Source organism: Dermacentor albipictus, chromosome 3, assembly GCF_038994185.2.
Source record: "Dermacentor albipictus isolate Rhodes 1998 colony chromosome 3, USDA_Dalb.pri_finalv2, whole genome shotgun sequence".
Taxonomy (NCBI): Eukaryota; Metazoa; Arthropoda; class Arachnida; order Ixodida; family Ixodidae; genus Dermacentor; species Dermacentor albipictus.
The window spans coordinates 171,036,006-171,059,230 of record NC_091823.1 but is presented as its reverse complement, the minus strand read 5'-3'; the positions used below and the strand labels follow the sequence as shown (position 1 = coordinate 171,059,230).

The 23,225-nt window shown below is 51.5% G+C and overlaps 33 non-coding genes and 4 pseudogenes across 33 annotated transcripts; all 37 read left to right on the top strand.

The window, feature by feature from the left end:
• The first annotated feature begins 157 nt into the window (after positions 1-157).
• On the top strand, positions 158-276 carry LOC139058595 (5S ribosomal RNA). Its single transcript, XR_011513581.1, has one exon. It is a non-coding gene; the product is annotated as a 5S ribosomal RNA (ribosomal RNA).
• Positions 277-783: 507 nt separating this feature from the next.
• On the top strand, positions 784-902 carry LOC139058152 (5S ribosomal RNA; annotated as a pseudogene).
• A 508-nt stretch (positions 903-1,410) lies between these two features.
• On the top strand, positions 1,411-1,529 carry LOC139058594 (5S ribosomal RNA). Its single transcript, XR_011513580.1, has one exon. It is a non-coding gene; the product is annotated as a 5S ribosomal RNA (ribosomal RNA).
• A 506-nt stretch (positions 1,530-2,035) lies between these two features.
• On the top strand, positions 2,036-2,154 carry LOC139058593 (5S ribosomal RNA). The gene has a single exon (XR_011513579.1). It is a non-coding gene; the product is annotated as a 5S ribosomal RNA (ribosomal RNA).
• Positions 2,155-2,661: 507 nt separating this feature from the next.
• LOC139058592 (5S ribosomal RNA) lies at positions 2,662-2,780 on the top strand. Its single transcript, XR_011513578.1, has one exon. It is a non-coding gene; the product is annotated as a 5S ribosomal RNA (ribosomal RNA).
• Positions 2,781-3,289: 509 nt separating this feature from the next.
• Positions 3,290-3,408, top strand: LOC139058590 (5S ribosomal RNA). The gene has a single exon (XR_011513576.1). It is a non-coding gene; the product is annotated as a 5S ribosomal RNA (ribosomal RNA).
• A 510-nt stretch (positions 3,409-3,918) lies between these two features.
• LOC139058589 (5S ribosomal RNA) lies at positions 3,919-4,037 on the top strand. The gene has a single exon (XR_011513575.1). It is a non-coding gene; the product is annotated as a 5S ribosomal RNA (ribosomal RNA).
• Positions 4,038-4,544: 507 nt separating this feature from the next.
• On the top strand, positions 4,545-4,663 carry LOC139058588 (5S ribosomal RNA). The gene has a single exon (XR_011513574.1). It is a non-coding gene; the product is annotated as a 5S ribosomal RNA (ribosomal RNA).
• A 511-nt stretch (positions 4,664-5,174) lies between these two features.
• On the top strand, positions 5,175-5,293 carry LOC139058587 (5S ribosomal RNA). Its single transcript, XR_011513573.1, has one exon. It is a non-coding gene; the product is annotated as a 5S ribosomal RNA (ribosomal RNA).
• A 509-nt stretch (positions 5,294-5,802) lies between these two features.
• Positions 5,803-5,921, top strand: LOC139058586 (5S ribosomal RNA). The gene has a single exon (XR_011513572.1). It is a non-coding gene; the product is annotated as a 5S ribosomal RNA (ribosomal RNA).
• A 506-nt stretch (positions 5,922-6,427) lies between these two features.
• LOC139058585 (5S ribosomal RNA) lies at positions 6,428-6,546 on the top strand. Its single transcript, XR_011513571.1, has one exon. It is a non-coding gene; the product is annotated as a 5S ribosomal RNA (ribosomal RNA).
• A 512-nt stretch (positions 6,547-7,058) lies between these two features.
• LOC139058584 (5S ribosomal RNA) lies at positions 7,059-7,177 on the top strand. The gene has a single exon (XR_011513570.1). It is a non-coding gene; the product is annotated as a 5S ribosomal RNA (ribosomal RNA).
• A 507-nt stretch (positions 7,178-7,684) lies between these two features.
• Positions 7,685-7,803, top strand: LOC139058583 (5S ribosomal RNA). Its single transcript, XR_011513569.1, has one exon. It is a non-coding gene; the product is annotated as a 5S ribosomal RNA (ribosomal RNA).
• A 507-nt stretch (positions 7,804-8,310) lies between these two features.
• LOC139058582 (5S ribosomal RNA) lies at positions 8,311-8,429 on the top strand. Its single transcript, XR_011513568.1, has one exon. It is a non-coding gene; the product is annotated as a 5S ribosomal RNA (ribosomal RNA).
• A 507-nt stretch (positions 8,430-8,936) lies between these two features.
• LOC139058581 (5S ribosomal RNA) lies at positions 8,937-9,055 on the top strand. Its single transcript, XR_011513567.1, has one exon. It is a non-coding gene; the product is annotated as a 5S ribosomal RNA (ribosomal RNA).
• Positions 9,056-9,562: 507 nt separating this feature from the next.
• LOC139058579 (5S ribosomal RNA) lies at positions 9,563-9,681 on the top strand. Its single transcript, XR_011513565.1, has one exon. It is a non-coding gene; the product is annotated as a 5S ribosomal RNA (ribosomal RNA).
• Positions 9,682-10,189: 508 nt separating this feature from the next.
• Positions 10,190-10,308, top strand: LOC139058183 (5S ribosomal RNA; annotated as a pseudogene).
• Positions 10,309-10,815: 507 nt separating this feature from the next.
• LOC139058578 (5S ribosomal RNA) lies at positions 10,816-10,934 on the top strand. The gene has a single exon (XR_011513564.1). It is a non-coding gene; the product is annotated as a 5S ribosomal RNA (ribosomal RNA).
• Positions 10,935-11,440: 506 nt separating this feature from the next.
• Positions 11,441-11,559, top strand: LOC139058577 (5S ribosomal RNA). The gene has a single exon (XR_011513563.1). It is a non-coding gene; the product is annotated as a 5S ribosomal RNA (ribosomal RNA).
• A 506-nt stretch (positions 11,560-12,065) lies between these two features.
• Positions 12,066-12,184, top strand: LOC139058576 (5S ribosomal RNA). Its single transcript, XR_011513562.1, has one exon. It is a non-coding gene; the product is annotated as a 5S ribosomal RNA (ribosomal RNA).
• Positions 12,185-12,689: 505 nt separating this feature from the next.
• LOC139058575 (5S ribosomal RNA) lies at positions 12,690-12,808 on the top strand. Its single transcript, XR_011513561.1, has one exon. It is a non-coding gene; the product is annotated as a 5S ribosomal RNA (ribosomal RNA).
• A 505-nt stretch (positions 12,809-13,313) lies between these two features.
• Positions 13,314-13,432, top strand: LOC139058574 (5S ribosomal RNA). Its single transcript, XR_011513560.1, has one exon. It is a non-coding gene; the product is annotated as a 5S ribosomal RNA (ribosomal RNA).
• Positions 13,433-13,940: 508 nt separating this feature from the next.
• Positions 13,941-14,059, top strand: LOC139058573 (5S ribosomal RNA). The gene has a single exon (XR_011513559.1). It is a non-coding gene; the product is annotated as a 5S ribosomal RNA (ribosomal RNA).
• Positions 14,060-14,564: 505 nt separating this feature from the next.
• Positions 14,565-14,683, top strand: LOC139058572 (5S ribosomal RNA). Its single transcript, XR_011513558.1, has one exon. It is a non-coding gene; the product is annotated as a 5S ribosomal RNA (ribosomal RNA).
• A 512-nt stretch (positions 14,684-15,195) lies between these two features.
• On the top strand, positions 15,196-15,314 carry LOC139058571 (5S ribosomal RNA). The gene has a single exon (XR_011513557.1). It is a non-coding gene; the product is annotated as a 5S ribosomal RNA (ribosomal RNA).
• Positions 15,315-15,823: 509 nt separating this feature from the next.
• Positions 15,824-15,942, top strand: LOC139058151 (5S ribosomal RNA; annotated as a pseudogene).
• Positions 15,943-16,452: 510 nt separating this feature from the next.
• On the top strand, positions 16,453-16,571 carry LOC139058570 (5S ribosomal RNA). The gene has a single exon (XR_011513556.1). It is a non-coding gene; the product is annotated as a 5S ribosomal RNA (ribosomal RNA).
• Positions 16,572-17,077: 506 nt separating this feature from the next.
• On the top strand, positions 17,078-17,196 carry LOC139058568 (5S ribosomal RNA). Its single transcript, XR_011513554.1, has one exon. It is a non-coding gene; the product is annotated as a 5S ribosomal RNA (ribosomal RNA).
• Positions 17,197-17,704: 508 nt separating this feature from the next.
• Positions 17,705-17,823, top strand: LOC139058567 (5S ribosomal RNA). The gene has a single exon (XR_011513553.1). It is a non-coding gene; the product is annotated as a 5S ribosomal RNA (ribosomal RNA).
• A 507-nt stretch (positions 17,824-18,330) lies between these two features.
• On the top strand, positions 18,331-18,449 carry LOC139058566 (5S ribosomal RNA). Its single transcript, XR_011513552.1, has one exon. It is a non-coding gene; the product is annotated as a 5S ribosomal RNA (ribosomal RNA).
• Positions 18,450-18,960: 511 nt separating this feature from the next.
• LOC139058565 (5S ribosomal RNA) lies at positions 18,961-19,079 on the top strand. Its single transcript, XR_011513551.1, has one exon. It is a non-coding gene; the product is annotated as a 5S ribosomal RNA (ribosomal RNA).
• Positions 19,080-19,586: 507 nt separating this feature from the next.
• Positions 19,587-19,705, top strand: LOC139058564 (5S ribosomal RNA). Its single transcript, XR_011513550.1, has one exon. It is a non-coding gene; the product is annotated as a 5S ribosomal RNA (ribosomal RNA).
• A 508-nt stretch (positions 19,706-20,213) lies between these two features.
• Positions 20,214-20,332, top strand: LOC139058563 (5S ribosomal RNA). The gene has a single exon (XR_011513549.1). It is a non-coding gene; the product is annotated as a 5S ribosomal RNA (ribosomal RNA).
• Positions 20,333-20,837: 505 nt separating this feature from the next.
• LOC139058562 (5S ribosomal RNA) lies at positions 20,838-20,956 on the top strand. The gene has a single exon (XR_011513548.1). It is a non-coding gene; the product is annotated as a 5S ribosomal RNA (ribosomal RNA).
• A 512-nt stretch (positions 20,957-21,468) lies between these two features.
• Positions 21,469-21,587, top strand: LOC139058561 (5S ribosomal RNA). The gene has a single exon (XR_011513547.1). It is a non-coding gene; the product is annotated as a 5S ribosomal RNA (ribosomal RNA).
• Positions 21,588-22,096: 509 nt separating this feature from the next.
• On the top strand, positions 22,097-22,215 carry LOC139058150 (5S ribosomal RNA; annotated as a pseudogene).
• A 510-nt stretch (positions 22,216-22,725) lies between these two features.
• LOC139058560 (5S ribosomal RNA) lies at positions 22,726-22,844 on the top strand. Its single transcript, XR_011513546.1, has one exon. It is a non-coding gene; the product is annotated as a 5S ribosomal RNA (ribosomal RNA).
• The last annotated feature ends 381 nt before the right edge of the window (positions 22,845-23,225 follow it).

Genomic DNA, 23,225 nt, shown 5'->3' with positions numbered 1-23,225 from the left:
ACTTGCACGCACGCATGCAGCGAACAACCACAAACGGAGTAATCGACGTGTGCGTGTATTGTTCGCGGAAAGACTGCCGCGTACGTGATGGAGCAATACATTCACTGGGCGAATGCACATAGCACGATACAGGTGCAGTCGGAAACACAGCATCCTTGCCATCGGCCATACCATGCTGAATACGCCGGTTCTCGTCCGATCCCCGAAGCTAAGCAGCATTGGGCTCGGTCAGTACTTGGGAGGGAGACCACCTGGGAACACCGAGTGCTGATGGCACCCTTCTTTTTGCTTTTTTTTATTATTCCGTGTTTCTGTGACGTTTTTTTGTGTGTGTGTGTGTGTGTGGGCAGCTGCTTTTACTGTTACTTACGTTCAACTGGAGCCTGCTGGTAGAGCCGACGCCGAAGTGTGAAACCAATATGCAGGCCACTACGCGATATTCTGCGCGGAATGACGGACGTAATGCTGCATGCAAAATTTAGTCGCACGAGCTTCTAACCGCTTCGCTATCACGCCCGCCCGCATACAGCTCAATGACAACTCGTCGATAAAGTGGCACATTGTGGGCTGCAACGCACGCATAATGCGCTCCCCCTCTTTCTTGTTTTTGTGAGCGAGCATGACTTACTTGCACGCACGCATGCAGCGAACAACCACAAACGGAGTAATCGACGTGTGCGTGTATTGTTCGCGGAAAGACTGCCGCGTACGTGATGGAGCAATACATTCACTGGGCGAATGCACATAGCACGATACAGGTGCAGTAGGAAACACAGCATCCATGCCATCGGCCATACCATGCTGAATACGCCGGTTCTCGTCCGATCCCCGAAGCTAAGCAGCATTGGGATCGGTCAGTACTTGGGAGGGAGACCACCTGGGAACACCGAGTGCTGATGGCACCCTTCTTTTTGCTTTTTTTTATTATTCCGTGTTTCTGTGACGTTTTTTTTGTGTGTGTGTGTGTGTGTGGGCAGCTGCTTTTACTGTTACTTACGTTCAACTGGAGCCTGCTGGTAGAGCCGACGCCGAAGTGTGAAACCAATATGCAGGCCACTACGCGATATTCTGCGCGGAATGACGGACGTAATGCTGCATGCAAAATTTAGTCGCACGAGCTTCTAACCGCTTCGCTATCACGCCCGCCCGCATACAGCTCAATGACAACTCGTCGATAAAGTGGCACATTGTGGGCTGCAACGCACGCATAATGCGCTCCCCCTCTTTCTTGTTTTTGTGAGCGAGCATGACTTACTTGCACGCACGCATGCAGCGAACAACCACAAACGGAGTAATCGACGTGTGCGTGTATTGTTCGCGGAAAGACTGCCGCGTACGTGATGGAGCAATACATTCACTGGGCGAATGCACATAGCACGATACAGGTGCAGTAGGAAACACAGCATCCATGCCATCGGCCATACCATGCTGAATACGCCGGTTCTCGTCCGATCCCCGAAGCTAAGCAGCATTGGGCTCGGTCAGTACTTGGGAGGGAGACCACCTGGGAACACCGAGTGCTGATGGCACCCTTCTTTTTGCTTTTTTTTTATTATTCCGTGTTTCTGTGACGTTTTTTTTTGTGTGTGTGTGTGTGGGCAGCTGCTTTTACTGTTACTTACGTTCAACTGGAGCCTGCTGGTAGAGCCGACGCCGAAGTGTGAAACCAATATGCAGGCCACTACGCGATATTCTGCGCGGAATGACGGACGTAATGCTGCATGCAAAATTTAGTCGCACGAGCTTCTAACCGCTTCGCTATCACGCCCGCCCGCATACAGCTCAATGACAACTCGTCGATAAAGTGGCACATTGTGGGCTGCAACGCACGCATAATGCGCTCCCCCTCTTTCTTGTTTTTGTGAGCGAGCATGACTTACTTGCACGCACGCATGCAGCGAACAACCACAAACGGAGTAATCGACGTGTGCGTGTATTGTTCGCGGAAAGACTGCCGCGTACGTGATGGAGCAATACATTCACTGGGCGAATGCACATAGCACGATACAGGCGCAGTAGGAAACACAGCATCCATGCCATCGGCCATACCATGCTGAATACGCCGGTTCTCGTCCGATCCCCGAAGCTAAGCAGCATTGGGCTCGGTCAGTACTTGGGAGGGAGACCACCTGGGAACACCGAGTGCTGATGGCACCCTTCTTTTTGCTTTTTTTTTATTATTCCGTGTTTCTGTGACGTTTTTTTTGTGTGTGTGTGTGTGTGGGCAGCTGCTTTTACTGTTACTTACGTTCAACTGGAGCCTGCTGGTAGAGCCGACGCCGAAGTGTGAAACCAATATGCAGGCCACTACGCGATATTCTGCGCGGAATGACGGACGTAATGCTGCATGCAAAATTTAGTCGCACGAGCTTCTAACCGCTTCGCTATCACGCCCGCCCGCATACAGCTCAATGACAACTCGTCGATAAAGTGGCACATTGTGGGCTGCAACGCACGCATAATGCGCTCCCCCTCTTTCTTGTTTTTGTGAGCGAGCATGACTTACTTGCACGCACGCATGCAGCGAACAACCACAAACGGAGTAATCGACGTGTGCGTGTATTGTTCGCGGAAAGACTGCCGCGTACGTGATGGAGCAATACATTCACTGGGCGAATGCACATAGCACGATACAGGTGCAGTCGGAAACACAGCATCCTTGCCATCGGCCATACCATGCTGAATACGCCGGTTCTCGTCCGATCCCCGAAGCTAAGCAGCATTGGGCTCGGTCAGTACTTGGGAGGGAGACCACCTGGGAACACCGAGTGCTGATGGCACCCTTCTTTTTGCTTTTTTTTATTATTCCGTGTTTCTGTGACGTTTTTTTTTGTGTGTGTGTGTGTGTGTGGGCAGCTGCTTTTACTGTTACTTACGTTCAACTGGAGCCTGCTGGTAGAGCCGACGCCGAAGTGTGAAACCAATATGCAGGCCACTACGCGATATTCTGCGCGGAATGACGGACGTAATGCTGCATGCAAAATTTAGTCGCACGAGCTTCTAACCGCTTCGCTATCACGCCCGCCCGCATACAGCTCAATGACAACTCGTCGATAAAGTGGCACATTGTGGGCTGCAACGCACGCATAATGCGCTCCCCCTCTTTCTTGTTTTTGTGAGCGAGCATGACTTACTTGCACGCACGCATGCAGCGAACAACCACAAACGGAGTAATCGACGTGTGCGTGTATTGTTCGCGGAAAGACTGCCGCGTACGTGATGGAGCAATACATTCACTGGGCGAATGCACATAGCACGATACAGGTGCAGTAGGAAACACAGCATCCATGCCATCGGCCATACCATGCTGAATACGCCGGTTCTCGTCCGATCCCCGAAGCTAAGCAGCATTGGGCTCGGTCAGTACTTGGGAGGGAGACCACCTGGGAACACCGAGTGCTGATGGCACCCTTCTTTTTGCTTTTTTTTTATTATTCCGTGTTTCTGTGACGTTTTTTTTTGTGTGTGTGTGTGTGTGTGGGCAGCTGCTTTTACTGTTACTTACGTTCAACTGGAGCCTGCTGGTAGAGCCGACGCCGAAGTGTGAAACCAATATGCAGGCCACTACGCGATATTCTGCGCGGAATGACGGACGTAATGCTGCATGCAAAATTTAGTCGCACGAGCTTCTAACCGCTTCGCTATCACGCCCGCCCGCATACAGCTCAATGACAACTCGTCGATAAAGTGGCACATTGTGGGCTGCAACGCACGCATAATGCGCTCCCCCTCTTTCTTGTTTTTGTGAGCGAGCATGACTTACTTGCACGCACGCATGCAGCGAACAACCACAAACGGAGTAATCGACGTGTGCGTGTATTGTTCGCGGAAAGACTGCCGCGTACGTGATGGAGCAATACATTCACTGGGCGAATGCACATAGCACGATACAGGTGCAGTCGGAAACACAGCATCCTTGCCATCGGCCATACCATGCTGAATACGCCGGTTCTCGTCCGATCCCCGAAGCTAAGCAGCATTGGGCTCGGTCAGTACTTGGGAGGGAGACCACCTGGGAACACCGAGTGCTGATGGCACCCTTCTTTTTGCTTTTTTTTATTATTCCGTGTTTCTGTGACGTTTTTTTTTGTGTGTGTGTGTGTGTGGGCAGCTGCTTTTACTGTTACTTACGTTCAACTGGAGCCTGCTGGTAGAGCCGACGCCGAAGTGTGAAACCAATATGCAGGCCACTACGCGATATTCTGCGCGGAATGACGGACGTAATGCTGCATGCAAAATTTAGTCGCACGAGCTTCTAACCGCTTCGCTATCACGCCCGCCCGCATACAGCTCAATGACAACTCGTCGATAAAGTGGCACATTGTGGGCTGCAACGCACGCATAATGCGCTCCCCCTCTTTCTTGTTTTTGTGAGCGAGCATGACTTACTTGCACGCACGCATGCAGCGAACATCCACAAACGGAGTAATCGACGTGTGCGTGTATTGTTCGCGGAAAGACTGCCGCGTACGTGATGGAGCAATACATTCACTGGGCGAATGCACATAGCACGATACAGGTGCAGTAGGAAACACAGCATCCATGCCATCGGCCATACCATGCTGAATACGCCGGTTCTCGTCCGATCCCCGAAGCTAAGCAGCATTGGGCTCGGTCAGTACTTGGGAGGGAGACCACCTGGGAACACCGAGTGCTGATGGCACCCTTCTTTTTGCTTTTTTTATTATTCCGTGTTTCTGTGACGTTTTTTTTGTGTGTGTGTGTGTGTGTGGGCAGCTGCTTTTACTGTTACTTACGTTCAACTGGAGCCTGCTGGTAGAGCCGACGCCGAAGTGTGAAACCAATATGCAGGCCACTACGCGATATTCTGCGCGGAATGACGGACGTAATGCTGCATGCAAAATTTAGTCGCACGAGCTTCTAACCGCTTCGCTATCACGCCCGCCCGCATACAGCTCAATGACAACTCGTCGATAAAGTGGCACATTGTGGGCTGCAACGCACGCATAATGCGCTCCCCCTCTTTCTTGTTTTTGTGAGCGAGCATGACTTACTTACTTGCACGCACGCATGCAGCGAACAACCACAAACGGAGTAATCGACGTGTGCGTGTATTGTTCGCGGAAAGACTGCCGCGTACGTGATGGAGCAATACATTCACTGGGCGAATGCACATAGCACGATACAGGTGCAGTCGGAAACACAGCATCCTTGCCATCGGCCATACCATGCTGAATACGCCGGTTCTCGTCCGATCCCCGAAGCTAAGCAGCATTGGGCTCGGTCAGTACTTGGGAGGGAGACCACCTGGGAACACCGAGTGCTGATGGCACCCTTCTTTTTGCTTTTTTTTATTATTCCGTGTTTCTGTGACGTTTTTTTTTGTGTGTGTGTGTGTGTGTGGGCAGCTGCTTTTACTGTTACTTACGTTCAACTGGAGCCTGCTGGTAGAGCCGACGCCGAAGTGTGAAACCAATATGCAGGCCACTACGCGATATTCTGCGCGGAATGACGGACGTAATGCTGCATGCAAAATTTAGTCGCACGACCTTCTAACCGCTTCGCTATCACGCCCGCCCGCATACAGCTCAATGACAACTCGTCGATAAAGTGGCACATTGTGGGCTGCAACGCACGCATAATGCGCTCCCCCTCTTTCTTGTTTTTGTGAGCGAGCATGACTTACTTGCACGCACGCATGCAGCGAACAACCACAAACGGAGTAATCGACGTGTGCGTGTATTGTTCGCGGAAAGACTGCCGCGTACGTGATGGAGCAATACATTCACTGGGCGAATGCACATAGCACGATACAGGTGCAGTCGGAAACACAGCATCCTTGCCATCGGCCATACCATGCTGAATACGCCGGTTCTCGTCCGATCCCCGAAGCTAAGCAGCATTGGGCTCGGTCAGTACTTGGGAGGGAGACCACCTGGGAACACCGAGTGCTGATGGCACCCTTCTTTTTGCTTTTTTTTATTATTCCGTGTTTCTGTGACGTTTTTTTTGTGTGTGTGTGTGTGTGGGCAGCTGCTTTTACTGTTACTTACGTTCAACTGGAGCCTGCTGGTAGAGCCGACGCCGAAGTGTGAAACCAATATGCAGGCCACTACGCGATATTCTGCGCGGAATGACGGACGTAATGCTGCATGCAAAATTTAGTCGCACGAGCTTCTAACCGCTTCGCTATCACGCCCGCCCGCATACAGCTCAATGACAACTCGTCGATAAAGTGGCACATTGTGGGCTGCAACGCACGCATAATGCGCTCCCCCTCTTTCTTGTTTTTGTGAGCGAGCATGACTTACTTGCACGCACGCATGCAGCGAACATCCACAAACGGAGTAATCGACGTGTGCGTGTATTGTTCGCGGAAAGACTGCCGCGTACGTGATGGAGCAATACATTCACTGGGCGAATGCACATAGCACGATACAGGTGCAGTAGGAAACACAGCATCCATGCCATCGGCCATACCATGCTGAATACGCCGGTTCTCGTCCGATCCCCGAAGCTAAGCAGCATTGGGCTCGGTCAGTACTTGGGAGGGAGACCACCTGGGAACACCGAGTGCTGATGGCACCCTTCTTTTTGCTTTTTTTTATTATTCCGTGTTTCTGTGACGTTTTTTTTTTGTGTGTGTGTGTGTGTGGGCAGCTGCTTTTACTGTTACTTACGTTCAACTGGAGCCTGCTGGTAGAGCCGACGCCGAAGTGTGAAACCAATATGCAGGCCACTACGCGATATTCTGCGCGGAATGACGGACGTAATGCTGCATGCAAAATTTAGTCGCACGAGCTTCTAACCGCTTCGCTATCACGCCCGCCCGCATACAGCTCAATGACAACTCGTCGATAAAGTGGCACATTGTGGGCTGCAACGCACGCATAATGCGCTCCCCCTCTTTCTTGTTTTTGTGAGCGAGCATGACTTACTTACTTGCACGCACGCATGCAGCGAACAACCACAAACGGAGTAATCGACGTGTGCGTGTATTGTTCGCGGAAAGACTGCCGCGTACGTGATGGAGCAATACATTCACTGGGCGAATGCACATAGCACGATACAGGTGCAGTCGGAAACACAGCATCCCTGCCATCGGCCATACCATGCTGAATACGCCGGTTCTCGTCCGATCCCCGAAGCTAAGCAGCATTGGGCTCGGTCAGTACTTGGGAGGGAGACCACCTGGGAACACCGAGTGCTGATGGCACCCTTCTTTTTGCTTTTTTTTATTATTCCGTGTTTCTGTGACGTTTTTTTTTGTGTGTGTGTGTGTGTGGGCAGCTGCTTTTACTGTTACTTACGTTCAACTGGAGCCTGCTGGTAGAGCCGACGCCGAAGTGTGAAACCAATATGCAGGCCACTACGCGATATTCTGCGCGGAATGACGGACGTAATGCTGCATGCAAAATTTAGTCGCACGAGCTTCTAACCGCTTCGCTATCACGCCCGCCCGCATACAGCTCAATGACAACTCGTCGATAAAGTGGCACATTGTGGGCTGCAACGCACGCATAATGCGCTCCCCCTCTTTCTTGTTTTTGTGAGCGAGCATGACTTACTTGCACGCACGCATGCAGCGAACATCCACAAACGGAGTAATCGACGTGTGCGTGTATTGTTCGCGGAAAGACTGCCGCGTACGTGATGGAGCAATACATTCACTGGGCGAATGCACATAGCACGATACAGGTGCAGTAGGAAACACAGCATCCATGCCATCGGCCATACCATGCTGAATACGCCGGTTCTCGTCCGATCCCCGAAGCTAAGCAGCATTGGGCTCGGTCAGTACTTGGGAGGGAGACCACCTGGGAACACCGAGTGCTGATGGCACCCTTCTTTTTGCTTTTTTTTTATTATTCCGTGTTTCTGTGACGTTTTTTTTTTGTGTGTGTGTGTGTGGGCAGCTGCTTTTACTGTTACTTACGTTCAACTGGAGCCTGCTGGTAGAGCCGACGCCGAAGTGTGAAACCAATATGCAGGCCACTACGCGATATTCTGCGCGGAATGACGGACGTAATGCTGCATGCAAAATTTAGTCGCACGAGCTTCTAACCGCTTCGCTATCACGCCCGCCCGCATACAGCTCAATGACAACTCGTCGATAAAGTGGCACATTGTGGGCTGCAACGCACGCATAATGCGCTCCCCCTCTTTCTTGTTTTTGTGAGCGAGCATGACTTACTTGCACGCACGCATGCAGCGAACAACCACAAACGGAGTAATCGACGTGTGCGTGTATTGTTCGCGGAAAGACTGCCGCGTACGTGATGGAGCAATACATTCACTGGGCGAATGCACATAGCACGATACAGGTGCAGTAGGAAACACAGCATCCATGCCATCGGCCATACCATGCTGAATACGCCGGTTCTCGTCCGATCCCCGAAGCTAAGCAGCATTGGGCTCGGTCAGTACTTGGGAGGGAGACCACCTGGGAACACCGAGTGCTGATGGCACCCTTCTTTTTGCTTTTTTTTATTATTCCGTGTTTCTGTGACGTTTTTTTTTGTGTGTGTGTGTGTGTGGGCAGCTGCTTTTACTGTTACTTACGTTCAACTGGAGCCTGCTGGTAGAGCCGACGCCGAAGTGTGAAACCAATATGCAGGCCACTACGCGATATTCTGCGCGGAATGACGGACGTAATGCTGCATGCAAAATTTAGTCGCACGAGCTTCTAACCGCTTCGCTATCACGCCCGCCCGCATACAGCTCAATGACAACTCGTCGATAAAGTGGCACATTGTGGGCTGCAACGCACGCATAATGCGCTCCCCCTCTTTCTTGTTTTTGTGAGCGAGCATGACTTACTTGCACGCACGCATGCAGCGAACAACCACAAACGGAGTAATCGACGTGTGCGTGTATTGTTCGCGGAAAGACTGCCGCGTACGTGATGGAGCAATACATTCACTGGGCGAATGCACATAGCACGATACAGGTGCAGTCGGAAACACAGCATCCCTGCCATCGGCCATACCATGCTGAATACGCCGGTTCTCGTCCGATCCCCGAAGCTAAGCAGCATTGGGCTCGGTCAGTACTTGGGAGGGAGACCACCTGGGAACACCGAGTGCTGATGGCACCCTTCTTTTTGCTTTTTTTTATTATTCCGTGTTTCTGTGACGTTTTTTTTTGTGTGTGTGTGTGTGTGGGCAGCTGCTTTTACTGTTACTTACGTTCAACTGGAGCCTGCTGGTAGAGCCGACGCCGAAGTGTGAAACCAATATGCAGGCCACTACGCGATATTCTGCGCGGAATGACGGACGTAATGCTGCATGCAAAATTTAGTCGCACGAGCTTCTAACCTCTTCGCTATCACGCCCGCCCGCATACAGCTCAATGACAACTCGTCGATAAAGTGGCACATTGTGGGCTGCAACGCACGCATAATGCGCTCCCCCTCTTTCTTGTTTTTGTGAGCGAGCATGACTTACTTGCACGCACGCATGCAGCGAACATCCACAAACGGAGTAATCGACGTGTGCGTGTATTGTTCGCGGAAAGACTGCCGCGTACGTGATGGAGCAATACATTCACTGGGCGAATGCACATAGCACGATACAGGTGCAGTAGGAAACACAGCATCCATGCCATCGGCCATACCATGCTGAATACGCCGGTTCTCGTCCGATCCCCGAAGCTAAGCAGCATTGGGCTCGGTCAGTACTTGGGAGGGAGACCACCTGGGAACACCGAGTGCTGATGGCACCCTTCTTTTTGCTTTTTTTTTATTATTCCGTGTTTCTGTGACGTTTTTTTTTTTGTGTGTGTGTGTGTGGGCAGCTGCTTTTACTGTTACTTACGTTCAACTGGAGCCTGCTGGTAGAGCCGACGCCGAAGTGTGAAACCAATATGCAGGCCACTACGCGATATTCTGCGCGGAATGACGGACGTAATGCTGCATGCAAAATTTAGTCGCACGAGCTTCTAACCGCTTCGCTATCACGCCCGCCCGCATACAGCTCAATGACAACTCGTCGATAAAGTGGCACATTGTGGGCTGCAACGCACGCATAATGCGCTCCCCCTCTTTCTTGTTTTTGTGAGCGAGCATGACTTACTTGCACGCACGCATGCAGCGAACAACCACAAACGGAGTAATCGATGTGTGCGTGTATTGTTCGCGGAAAGACTGCCGCGTACGTGATGGAGCAATACATTCACTGGGCGAATGCACATAGCACGATACAGGTGCAGTAGGAAACACAGCATCCATGCCATCGGCCATACCATGCTGAATACGCCGGTTCTCGTCCGATCCCCGAAGCTAAGCAGCATTGGGCTCGGTCAGTACTTGGGAGGGAGACCACCTGGGAACACCGAGGTCTGATGGCACCCTTCTTTTTGCTTTTTTTTATTATTCCGTGTTTCTGTGACGTTTTTTTTTGTGTGTGTGTGTGTGTGGGCAGCTGCTTTTACTGTTACTTACGTTCAACTGGAGCCTGCTGGTAGAGCCGACGCCGAAGTGTGAAACCAATATGCAGGCCACTACGCGATATTCTGCGCGGAATGACGGACGTAATGCTGCATGCAAAATTTAGTCGCACGAGCTTCTAACCGCTTCGCTATCACGCCCGCCCGCATACAGCTCAATGACAACTCGTCGATAAAGTGGCACATTGTGGGCTGCAGCGCACGCATAATGCGCTCCCCCTCTTTCTTGTTTTTGTGAGCGAGCATGACTTACTTGCACGCACGCATGCAGCGAACATCCACAAACGGAGTAATCGACGTGTGCGTGTATTGTACGCGGAAAGACTGCCGCGTACGTGATGGAGCAATACATTCACTGGGCGAATGCACATAGCACGATACAGGTGCAGTAGGAAACACAGCATCCATGCCATCGGCCATACCATGCTGAATACGCCGGTTCTCGTCCGATCCCCGAAGCTAAGCAGCATTGGGCTCGGTCAGTACTTGGGAGGGAGACCACCTGGGAACACCGAGTGCTGATGGCACCCTTCTTTTTGCTTTTTTTTATTATTCCGTGTTTCTGTGACGTTTTTTTTGTGTGTGTGTGTGTGTGGGCAGCTGCTTTTACTGTTACTTACGTTCAACTGGAGCCTGCTGGTAGAGCCGACGCCGAAGTGTGAAACCAATATGCAGGCCACTACGCGATATTCTGCGCGGAATGACGGACGTAATGCTGCATGCAAAATTTAGTCGCACGAGCTTCTAACCGCTTCGCTATCACGCCCGCCCGCATACAGCTCAATGACAACTCGTCGATAAAGTGGCACATTGTGGGCTGCAACGCACGCATAATGCGCTCCCCCTCTTTCTTGTTTTTGTGAGCGAGCATGACTTACTTGCACGCACGCATGCAGCGAACAACCACAAACGGAGTAATCGACGTGTGCGTGTATTGTTCGCGGAAAGACTGCCGCGTACGTGATGGAGCAATACATTCACTGGGCGAATGCACATAGCACGATACAGGTGCAGTAGGAAACACAGCATCCATGCCATCGGCCATACCATGCTGAATACGCCGGTTCTCGTCCGATCCCCGAAGCTAAGCAGCATTGGGCTCGGTCAGTACTTGGGAGGGAGACCACCTGGGAACACCGAGTGCTGATGGCACCCTTCTTTTTGCTTTTTTTTTATTATTCCGTGTTTCTGTGACGTTTTTTTTTTTGTGTGTGTGTGTGGGCAGCTGCTTTTACTGTTACTTACGTTCAACTGGAGCCTGCTGGTAGAGCCGACGCCGAAGTGTGAAACCAATATGCAGGCCACTACGCGATATTCTGCGCGGAATGACGGACGTAATGCTGCATGCAAAATTTAGTCGCACGAGCTTCTAACCGCTTCGCTATCACGCCCGCCCGCATACAGCTCAATGACAACTCGTCGATAAAGTGGCACATTGTGGGCTGCAACGCACGCATAATGCGCTCCCCCTCTTTCTTGTTTTTGTGAGCGAGCATGACTTACTTGCACGCACGCATGCAGCGAACAACCACAAACGGAGTAATCGACGTGTGCGTGTATTGTTCGCGGAAAGACTGCCGCGTACGTGATGGAGCAATACATTCACTGGGCGAATGCACATAGCACGATACAGGTGCAGTCGGAAACACAGCATCCTTGCCATCGGCCATACCATGCTGAATACGCCGGTTCTCGTCCGATCCCCGAAGCTAAGCAGCATTGGGCTCGGTCAGTACTTGGGAGGGAGACCACCTGGGAACACCGAGTGCTGATGGCACCCTTCTTTTTGCTTTTTTTATTATTCCGTGTTTCTGTGACGTTTTTTTTGTGTGTGTGTGTGTGTGGGCAGCTGCTTTTACTGTTACTTACGTTCAACTGGAGCCTGCTGGTAGAGCCGACGCCGAAGTGTGAAACCAATATGCAGGCCACTACGCGATATTCTGCGCGGAATGACGGACGTAATGCTGCATGCAAAATTTAGTCGCACGAGCTTCTAACCGCTTCGCTATCACGCCCGCCCGCATACAGCTCAATGACAACTCGTCGATAAAGTGGCACATTGTGGGCTGCAACGCACGCATAATGCGCTCCCCCTCTTTCTTGTTTTTGTGAGCGAGCATGACTTACTTGCACGCACGCATGCAGTGAACATCCACAAACGGAGTAATCGACGTGTGCGTGTATTGTTCGCGGAAAGACTGCCGCGTACGTGATGGAGCAATACATTCACTGGGCGAATGCACATAGCACGATACAGGTGCAGTAGGAAACACAGCATCCATGCCATCGGCCATACCATGCTGAATACGCCGGTTCTCGTCCGATCCCCGAAGCTAAGCAGCATTGGGCTCGGTCAGTACTTGGGAGGGAGACCACCTGGGAACACCGAGTGCTGATGGCACCCTTCTTTTTGCTTTTTTTTATTATTCCGTGTTTCTGTGACGTTTTTTTTTGTGTGTGTGTGTGTGGGCAGCTGCTTTTACTGTTACTTACGTTCAACTGGAGCCTGCTGGTAGAGCCGACGCCGAAGTGTGAAACCAATATGCAGGCCACTACGCGATATTCTGCGCGGAATGACGGACGTAATGCTGCATGCAAAATTTAGTCGCACGAGCTTCTAACCGCTTCGCTATCACGCCCGCCCGCATACAGCTCAATGACAACTCGTCGATAAAGTGGCACATTGTGGGCTGCAACGCACGCATAATGCGCTCCCCCTCTTTCTTGTTTTTGTGAGCGAGCATGACTTACTTGCACGCACGCATGCAGCGAACATCCACAAACGGAGTAATCGACGTGTGCGTGTATTGTTCGCGGAAAGACTGCCGCGTACGTGATGGAGCAATACATTCACTGGGCGAATGCACATAGCACGATACAGGTGCAGTAGGAAACACAGCATCCATGCCATCGGCCATACCATGCTGAATACGCCGGTTCTCGTCCGATCCCCGAAGCTAAGCAGCATTGGGCTCGGTCAGTACTTGGGAGGGAGACCACCTGGGAACACCGAGTGCTGATGGCACCCTTCTTTTTGCTTTTTTTTTATTATTCCGTGTTTCTGTGACGTTTTTTTTTGTGTGTGTGTGTGTGTGGGCAGCTGCTTTTACTGTTACTTACGTTCAACTGGAGCCTGCTGGTAGAGCCGACGCCGAAGTGTGAAACCAATATGCAGGCCACTACGCGATATTCTGCGCGGAATGACGGACGTAATGCTGCATGCAAAATTTAGTCGCACGAGCTTCTAACCGCTTCGCTATCACGCCCGCCCGCATACAGCTCAATGACAACTCGTCGATAAAGTGGCACATTGTGGGCTGCAACGCACGCATAATGCGCTCCCCCTCTTTCTTGTTTTTGTGAGCGAGCATGACTTACTTGCACGCACGCATGCAGCGAACAACCACAAACGGAGTAATCGACGTGTGCGTGTATTGTTCGCGGAAAGACTGCCGCGTACGTGATGGAGCAATACATTCACTGGGCGAATGCACATAGCACGATACAGGTGCAGTCGGAAACACAGCATCCTTGCCATCGGCCATACCATGCTGAATACGCCGGTTCTCGTCCGATCCCCGAAGCTAAGCAGCATTGGGCTCGGTCAGTACTTGGGAGGGAGACCACCTGGGAACACCGAGTGCTGATGGCACCCTTCTTTTTGCTTTTTTTTATTATTCCGTGTTTCTGTGACGTTTTTTTTTGTGTGTGTGTGTGTGGGCAGCTGCTTTTACTGTTACTTACGTTCAACTGGAGCCTGCTGGTAGAGCCGACGCCGAAGTGTGAAACCAATATGCAGGCCACTACGCGATATTCTGCGCGGAATGACGGACGTAATGCTGCATGCAAAATTTAGTCGCACGAGCTTCTAACCGCTTCGCTATCACGCCCGCCCGCATACAGCTCAATGACAACTCGTCGATAAAGTGGCACATTGTGGGCTGCAACGCACGCATAATGCGCTCCCCCTCTTTCTTGTTTTTGTGAGCGAGCATGACTTACTTGCACGCACGCATGCAGCGAACATCCACAAACGGAGTAATCGACGTGTGCGTGTATTGTTCGCGGAAAGACTGCCGCGTACGTGATGGAGCAATACATTCACTGGGCGAATGCACATAGCACGATACAGGTGCAGTAGGAAACACAGCATCCATGCCATCGGCCATACCATGCTGAATACGCCGGTTCTCGTCCGATCCCCGAAGCTAAGCAGCATTGGGCTCGGTCAGTACTTGGGAGGGAGACCACCTGGGAACACCGAGTGCTGATGGCACCCTTCTTTTTGCTTTTTTTTATTATTCCGTGTTTCTGTGACGTTTTTTTTTTGTGTGTGTGTGTGTGTGGGCAGCTGCTTTTACTGTTACTTACGTTCAACTGGAGCCTGCTGGTAGAGCCGACGCCGAAGTGTGAAACCAATATGCAGGCCACTACGCGATATTCTGCGCGGAATGACGGACGTAATGCTGCATGCAAAATTTAGTCGCACGAGCTTCTAACCGCTTCGCTATCACGCCCGCCCGCATACAGCTCAATGACAACTCGTCGATAAAGTGGCACATTGTGGGCTGCAACGCACGCATAATGCGCTCCCCCTCTTTCTTGTTTTTGTGAGCGAGCATGACTTACTTACTTGCACGCACGCATGCAGCGAACAACCACAAACGGAGTAATCGACGTGTGCGTGTATTGTTCGCGGAAAGACTGCCGCGTACGTGATGGAGCAATACATTCACTGGGCGAATGCACATAGCACGATACAGGTGCAGTCGGAAACACAGCATCCTTGCCATCGGCCATACCATGCTGAATACGCCGGTTCTCGTCCGATCCCCGAAGCTAAGCAGCATTGGGCTCGGTCAGTACTTGGGAGGGAGACCACCTGGGAACACCGAGTGCTGATGGCACCCTTCTTTTTGCTTTTTTTTATTATTCCGTGTTTCTGTGACGTTTTTTTGTGTGTGTGTGTGTGTGTGTGGGCAGCTGCTTTTACTGTTACTTACGTTCAACTGGAGCCTGCTGGTAGAGCCGACGCCGAAGTGTGAAACCAATATGCAGGCCACTACGCGATATTCTGCGCGGAATGACGGACGTAATGCTGCATGCAAAATTTAGTCGCACGAGCTTCTAACCGCTTCGCTATCACGCCCGCCCGCATACAGCTCAATGACAACTCGTCGATAAAGTGGCACATTGTGGGCTGCAACGCACGCATAATGCGCTCCCCCTCTTTCTTGTTTTTGTGAGCGAGCATGACTTACTTGCACGCACGCATGCAGCGAACAACCACAAACGGAGTAATCGACGTGTGCGTGTATTGTTCGCGGAAAGACTGCCGCGTACGTGATGGAGCAATACATTCACTGGGCGAATGCACATAGCACGATACAGGTGCAGTAGGAAACACAGCATCCATGCCATCGGCCATACCATGCTGAATACGCCGGTTCTCGTCCGATCCCCGAAGCTAAGCAGCATTGGGATCGGTCAGTACTTGGGAGGGAGACCACCTGGGAACACCGAGTGCTGATGGCACCCTTCTTTTTGCTTTTTTTATTATTCCGTGTTTCTGTGACGTTTTTTTGTGTGTGTGTGTGTGTGTGGGCAGCTGCTTTTACTGTTACTTACGTTCAACTGGAGCCTGCTGGTAGAGCCGACGCCGAAGTGTGAAACCAATATGCAGGCCACTACGCGATATTCTGCGCGGAATGACGGACGTAATGCTGCATGCAAAATTTAGTCGCACGAGCTTCTAACCGCTTCGCTATCACGCCCGCCCGCATACAGCTCAATGACAACTCGTCGATAAAGTGGCACATTGTGGGCTACAACGCACGCATAATGCGCTCCCCCTCTTTCTTGTTTTTGTGAGCGAGCATGACTTACTTACTTGCACGCACGCATGCAGCGAACAACCACAAACGGAGTAATCGACGTGTGCGTGTATTGTTCGCGGAAAGACTGCCGCGTACGTGATGGAGCAATACATTCACTGGGCGAATGCACATAGCACGATACAGGTGCAGTCGGAAACACAGCATCCTTGCCATCGGCCATACCATGCTGAATACGCCGGTTCTCGTCCGATCCCCGAAGCTAAGCAGCATTGGGCTCGGTCAGTACTTGGGAGGGAGACCACCTGGGAACACCGAGTGCTGATGGCACCCTTCTTTTTGCTTTTTTTTATTATTCCGTGTTTCTGTGACGTTTTTTTTTTGTGTGTGTGTGTGTGGGCAGCCGCTTTTACTGTTACTTACGTTCAACTGGAGCCTGCTGGTAGAGCCGACGCCGAAGTGTGAAACCAATATGCAGGCCACTACGCGATATTCTGCGCGGAATGACGGACGTAATGCTGCATGCAAAATTTAGTCGCACGAGCTTCTAACCGCTTCGCTATCACGCCCGCCCGCATACAGCTCAATGACAACTCGTCGATAAAGTGGCACATTGTGGGCTGCAACGCACGCATAATGCGCTCCCCCTCTTTCTTGTTTTTGTGAGCGAGCATGACTTACTTGCACGCACGCATGCAGCGAACATCCACAAACGGAGTAATCGACGTGTGCGTGTATTGTTCGCGGAAAGACTGCCGCGTACGTGATGGAGCAATACATTCACTGGGCGAATGCACATAGCACGATACAGGTGCAGTAGGAAACACAGAATCCATGCCATCGGCCATACCATGCTGAATACGCCGGTTCTCGTCCGATCCCCGAAGCTAAGCAGCATTGGGCTCGGTCAGTACTTGGGAGGGAGACCACCTGGGAACACCGAGTGCTGATGGCACCCTTCTTTTTGCTTTTTTTTATTATTCCGTGTTTCTGTGACGTTTTTTTTTTGTGTGTGTGTGTGTGTGGGCAGCTGCTTTTACTGTTACTTACGTTCAACTGGAGCCTGCTGGTAGAGCCGACGCCGAAGTGTGAAACCAATATGCAGGCCACTACGCGATATTCTGCGCGGAATGACGGACGTAATGCTGCATGCAAAATTTAGTCGCACGAGCTTCTAACCGCTTCGCTATCACGCCCGCCCGCATACAGCTCAATGACAACTCGTCGATAAAGTGGCACATTGTGGGCTGCAACGCACGCATAATGCGCTCCCCCTCTTTCTTGTTTTTGTGAGCGAGCATGACTTACTTGCACGCACGCATGCAGCGAACAACCACAAACGGAGTAATCGACGTGTGCGTGTATTGTTCGCGGAAAGACTGCCGCGTACGTGATGGAGCAATACATTCACTGGGCGAATGCACATAGCACGATACAGGTGCAGTCGGAAACACAGCATCCTTGCCATCGGCCATACCATGCTGAATACGCCGGTTCTCGTCCGATCCCCGAAGCTAAGCAGCATTGGGCTCGGTCAGTACTTGGGAGGGAGACCACCTGGGAACACCGAGTGCTGATGGCACCCTTCTTTTTGCTTTTTTTTATTATTCCGTGTTTCTGTGACGTTTTTTTTTGTGTGTGTGTGTGTGTGGGCAGCTGCTTTTACTGTTACTTACGTTCAACTGGAGCCTGCTGGTAGAGCCGACGCCGAAGTGTGAAACCAATATGCAGGCCACTACGCGATATTCTGCGCGGAATGACGGACGTAATGCTGCATGCAAAATTTAGTCGCACGAGCTTCTAACCGCTTCGCTATCACGCCCGCCCGCATACAGCTCAATGACAACTCGTCGATAAAGTGGCACATTGTGGGCTGCAACGCACGCATAATGCGCTCCCCCTCTTTCTTGTTTTTGTGAGCGAGCATGACTTACTTGCACGCACGCATGCAGCGAACATCCACAAACGGAGTAATCGACGTGTGCGTGTATTGTTCGCGGAAAGACTGCCGCGTACGTGATGGAGCAATACATTCACTGGGCGAATGCACATAGCACGATACAGGTGCAGTAGGAAACACAGCATCCATGCCATCGGCCATACCATGCTGAATACGCCGGTTCTCGTCCGATCCCCGAAGCTAAGCAGCATTGGGCTCGGTCAGTACTTGGGAGGGAGACCACCTGGGAACACCGAGTGCTGATGGCACCCTTCTTTTTGCTTTTTTTATTATTCCGTGTTTCTGTGACGTTTTTTTTGTGTGTGTGTGTGTGTGTGGGCAGCTGCTTTTACTGTTACTTACGTTCAACTGGAGCCTGCTGGTAGAGCCGACGCCGAAGTGTGAAACCAATATGCAGGCCACTACGCGATATTCTGCGCGGAATGACGGACGTAATGCTGCATGCAAAATTTAGTCGCACGAGCTTCTAACCGCTTCGCTATCACGCCCGCCCGCATACAGCTCAATGACAACTCGTCGATAAAGTGGCACATTGTGGGCTGCAACGCACGCATAATGCGCTCCCCCTCTTTCTTGTTTTTGTGAGCGAGCATGACTTACTTACTTGCACGCACGCATGCAGCGAACAACCACAAACGGAGTAATCGACGTGTGCGTGTATTGTTCGCGGAAAGACTGCCGGGTACGTGATGGAGCAATACATTCACTGGGCGAATGCACATAGCACGATACAGGTGCAGTCGGAAACACAGCATCCCTGCCATCGGCCATACCATGCTGAATACGCCGGTTCTCGTCCGATCCCCGAAGCTAAGCAGCATTGGGCTCGGTCAGTACTTGGGAGGGAGACCACCTGGGAACACCGAGTGCTGATGGCACCCTTCTTTTTGCTTTTTTTTATTATTCCGTGTTTCTGTGACGTTTTTTTTTGTGTGTGTGTGTGTGTGGGCAGCTGCTTTTACTGTTACTTACGTTCAACTGGAGCCTGCTGGTAGAGCCGACGCCGAAGTGTGAAACCAATATGCAGGCCACTACGCGATATTCTGCGCGGAATGACGGACGTAATGCTGCATGCAAAATTTAGTCGCACGAGCTTCTAACCGCTTCGCTATCACGCCCGCCCGCATACAGCTCAATGACAACTCGTCGATAAAGTGGCACATTGTGGGCTGCAACGCACGCATAATGCGCTCCCCCTCTTTCTTGTTTTTGTGAGCGAGCATGACTTACTTGCACGCACGCATGCAGCGAACATCCACAAACGGAGTAATCGACGTGTGCGTGTATTGTTCGCGGAAAGACTGCCGCGTACGTGATGGAGCAATACATTCACTGGGCGAATGCACATAGCACGATACAGGTGCAGTAGGAAACACAGCATCCATGCCATCGGCCATACCATGCTGAATACGCCGGTTCTCGTCCGATCCCCGAAGCTAAGCAGCATTGGGCTCGGTCAGTACTTGGGAGGGAGACCACCTGGGAACACCGAGTGCTGATGGCACCCTTCTTTTTGCTTTTTTTTTATTATTCCGTGTTTCTGTGACGTTTTTTTGTGTGTGTGTGTGTGTGTGGGCAGCTGCTTTTACTGTTACTTACGTTCAACTGGAGCCTGCTGGTAGAGCCGACGCCGAAGTGTGAAACCAATATGCAGGCCACTACGCGATATTCTGCGCGGAATGACGGACGTAATGCTGCATGCAAAATTTAGTCGCACGAGCTTCTAACCGCTTCGCTATCACGCCCGCCCGCATACAGCTCAATGACAACTCGTCGATAAAGTGGCACATTGTGGGCTGCAACGCACGCATAATGCGCTCCCCCTCTTTCTTGTTTTTGTGAGCGAGCATGACTTACTTGCACGCACGCATGCAGCGAACAACCACAAACGGAGTAATCGACGTGTGCGTGTATTGTTCGCGGAAAGACTGCCGCGTACGTGATGGAGCAATACATTCACTGGGCGAATGCACATAGCACGATACAGGTGCAGTCGGAAACACAGCATCCTTGCCATCGGCCATACCATGCTGAATACGCCGGTTCTCGTCCGATCCCCGAAGCTAAGCAGCATTGGGCTCGGTCAGTACTTGGGAGGGAGACCACCTGGGAACACCGAGTGCTGATGGCACCCTTCTTTTTGCTTTTTTTTATTATTCCGTGTTTCTGTGACGTTTTTTTTTGTGTGTGTGTGTGTGGGCAGCTGCTTTTACTGTTACTTACGTTCAACTGGAGCCTGCTGGTAGAGCCGACGCCGAAGTGTGAAACCAATATGCAGGCCACTACGCGATATTCTGCGCGGAATGACGGACGTAATGCTGCATGCAAAATTTAGTCGCACGAGCTTCTAACCGCTTCGCTATCACGCCCGCCCGCATACAGCTCAATGACAACTCGTCGATAAAGTGGCACATTGTGGGCTGCAACGCACGCATAATGCGCTCCCCCTCTTTCTTGTTTTTGTGAGCGAGCATGACTTACTTGCACGCACGCATGCAGCGAACATCCACAAACGGAGTAATCGACGTGTGCGTGTATTGTTCGCGGAAAGACTGCCGCGTACGTGATGGAGCAATACATTCACTGGGCGAATGCACATAGCACGATACAGGTGCAGTAGGAAACACAGCATCCATGCCATCGGCCATACCATGCTGAATACGCCGGTTCTCGTCCGATCCCCGAAGCTAAGCAGCATTGGGCTCGGTCAGTACTTGGGAGGGAGACCACCTGGGAACACCGAGTGCTGATGGCACCCTTCTTTTTGCTTTTTTTTATTATTCCGTGTTTCTGTGACGTTTTTTTTGTGTGTGTGTGTGTGTGTGGGCAGCTGCTTTTACTGTTACTTACGTTCAACTGGAGCCTGCTGGTAGAGCCGACGCCGAAGTGTGAAACCAATATGCAGGCCACTACGCGATATTCTGCGCGGAATGACGGACGTAATGCTGCATGCAAAATTTAGTCGCACGAGCTTCTAACCGCTTCGCTATCACGCCCGCCCGCATACAGCTCAATGACAACTCGTCGATAAAGTGGCACATTGTGGGCTGCAACGCACGCATAATGCGCTCCCCCTCTTTCTTGTTTTTGTGAGCGAGCATGACTTACTTACTTGCACGCACGCATGCAGCGAACAACCACAAACGGAGTAATCGACGTGTGCGTGTATTGTTCGCGGAAAGACTGCCGCGTACGTGATGGAGCAATACATTCACTGGGCGAATGCACATAGCACGATACAGGTGCAGTCGGAAACACAGCATCCTTGCCATCGGCCATACCATGCTGAATACGCCGGTTCTCGTCCGATCCCCGAAGCTAAGCAGCATTGGGCTCGGTCAGTACTTGGGAGGGAGACCACCTGGGAACACCGAGTGCTGATGGCACCCTTCTTTTTGCTTTTTTTTATTATTCCGTGTTTCTGTGACGTTTTTTTGTGTGTGTGTGTGTGTGTGTGGGCAGCTGCTTTTACTGTTACTTACGTTCAACTGGAGCCTGCTGGTAGAGCCGACGCCGAAGTGTGAAACCAATATGCAGGCCACTACGCGATATTCTGCGCGGAATGACGGACGTAATGCTGCATGCAAAATTTAGTCGCACGAGCTTCTAACCGCTTCGCTATCACGCCCGCCCGCATACAGCTCAATGACAACTCGTCGATAAAGTGGCACATTGTGGGCTGCAACGCACGCATAATGCGCTCCCCCTCTTTCTTGTTTTTGTGAGCGAGCATGACTTACTTGCACGCACGCATGCAGCGAACAACCACAAACGGAGTAATCGACGTGTGCGTGTATTGTTCGCGGAAAGACTGCCGCGTACGTGATGGAGCAATACATTCACTGGGCGAATGCACATAGCACGATACAGGTGCAGTAGGAAACACAGCATCCATGCCATCGGCCATACCATGCTGAATACGCCGGTTCTCGTCCGATCCCCGAAGCTAAGCAGCATTGGGATCGGTCAGTACTTGGGAGGGAGACCACCTGGGAACACCGAGTGCTGATGGCACCCTTCTTTTTGCTTTTTTTATTATTCCGTGTTTCTGTGACGTTTTTTTGTGTGTGTGTGTGTGTGTGGGCAGCTGCTTTTACTGTTACTTACGTTCAACTGGAGCCTGCTGGTAGAGCCGACGCCGAAGTGTGAAACCAATATGCAGGCCACTACGCGATATTCTGCGCGGAATGACGGACGTAATGCTGCATGCAAAATTTAGTCGCACGAGCTTCTAACCGCTTCGCTATCACGCCCGCCCGCATACAGCTCAATGACAACTCGTCGATAAAGTGGCACATTGTGGGCTACAACGCACGCATAATGCGCTCCCCCTCTTTCTTGTTTTTGTGAGCGAGCATGACTTACTTACTTGCACGCACGCATGCAGCGAACAACCACAAACGGAGTAATCGACGTGTGCGTGTATTGTTCGCGGAAAGACTGCCGCGTACGTGATGGAGCAATACATTCACTGGGCGAATGCACATAGCACGATACAGGTGCAGTCGGAAACACAGCATCCTTGCCATCGGCCATACCATGCTGAATACGCCGGTTCTCGTCCGATCCCCGAAGCTAAGCAGCATTGGGCTCGGTCAGTACTTGGGAGGGAGACCACCTGGGAACACCGAGTGCTGATGGCACCCTTCTTTTTGCTTTTTTTTATTATTCCGTGTTTCTGTGACGTTTTTTTTTTGTGTGTGTGTCTGTGGGCAGCCGCTTTTACTGTTACTTACGTTCAACTGGAGCCTGCTGGTAGAGCCGACGCCGAAGTGTGAAACCAATATGCAGGCCACTACGCGATATTCTGCGCGGAATGACGGACGTAATGCTGCATGCAAAATTTAGTCGCACGAGCTTCTAACCGCTTCGCTATCACGCCCGCCCGCATACAGCTCAATGACAACTCGTCGATAAAGTGGCACATTGTGGGCTGCAACGCACGCATAATGCGCTCCCCCTCTTTCTTGTTTTTGTGAGCGAGCATGACTTACTTGCACGCACGCATGCAGCGAACATCCACA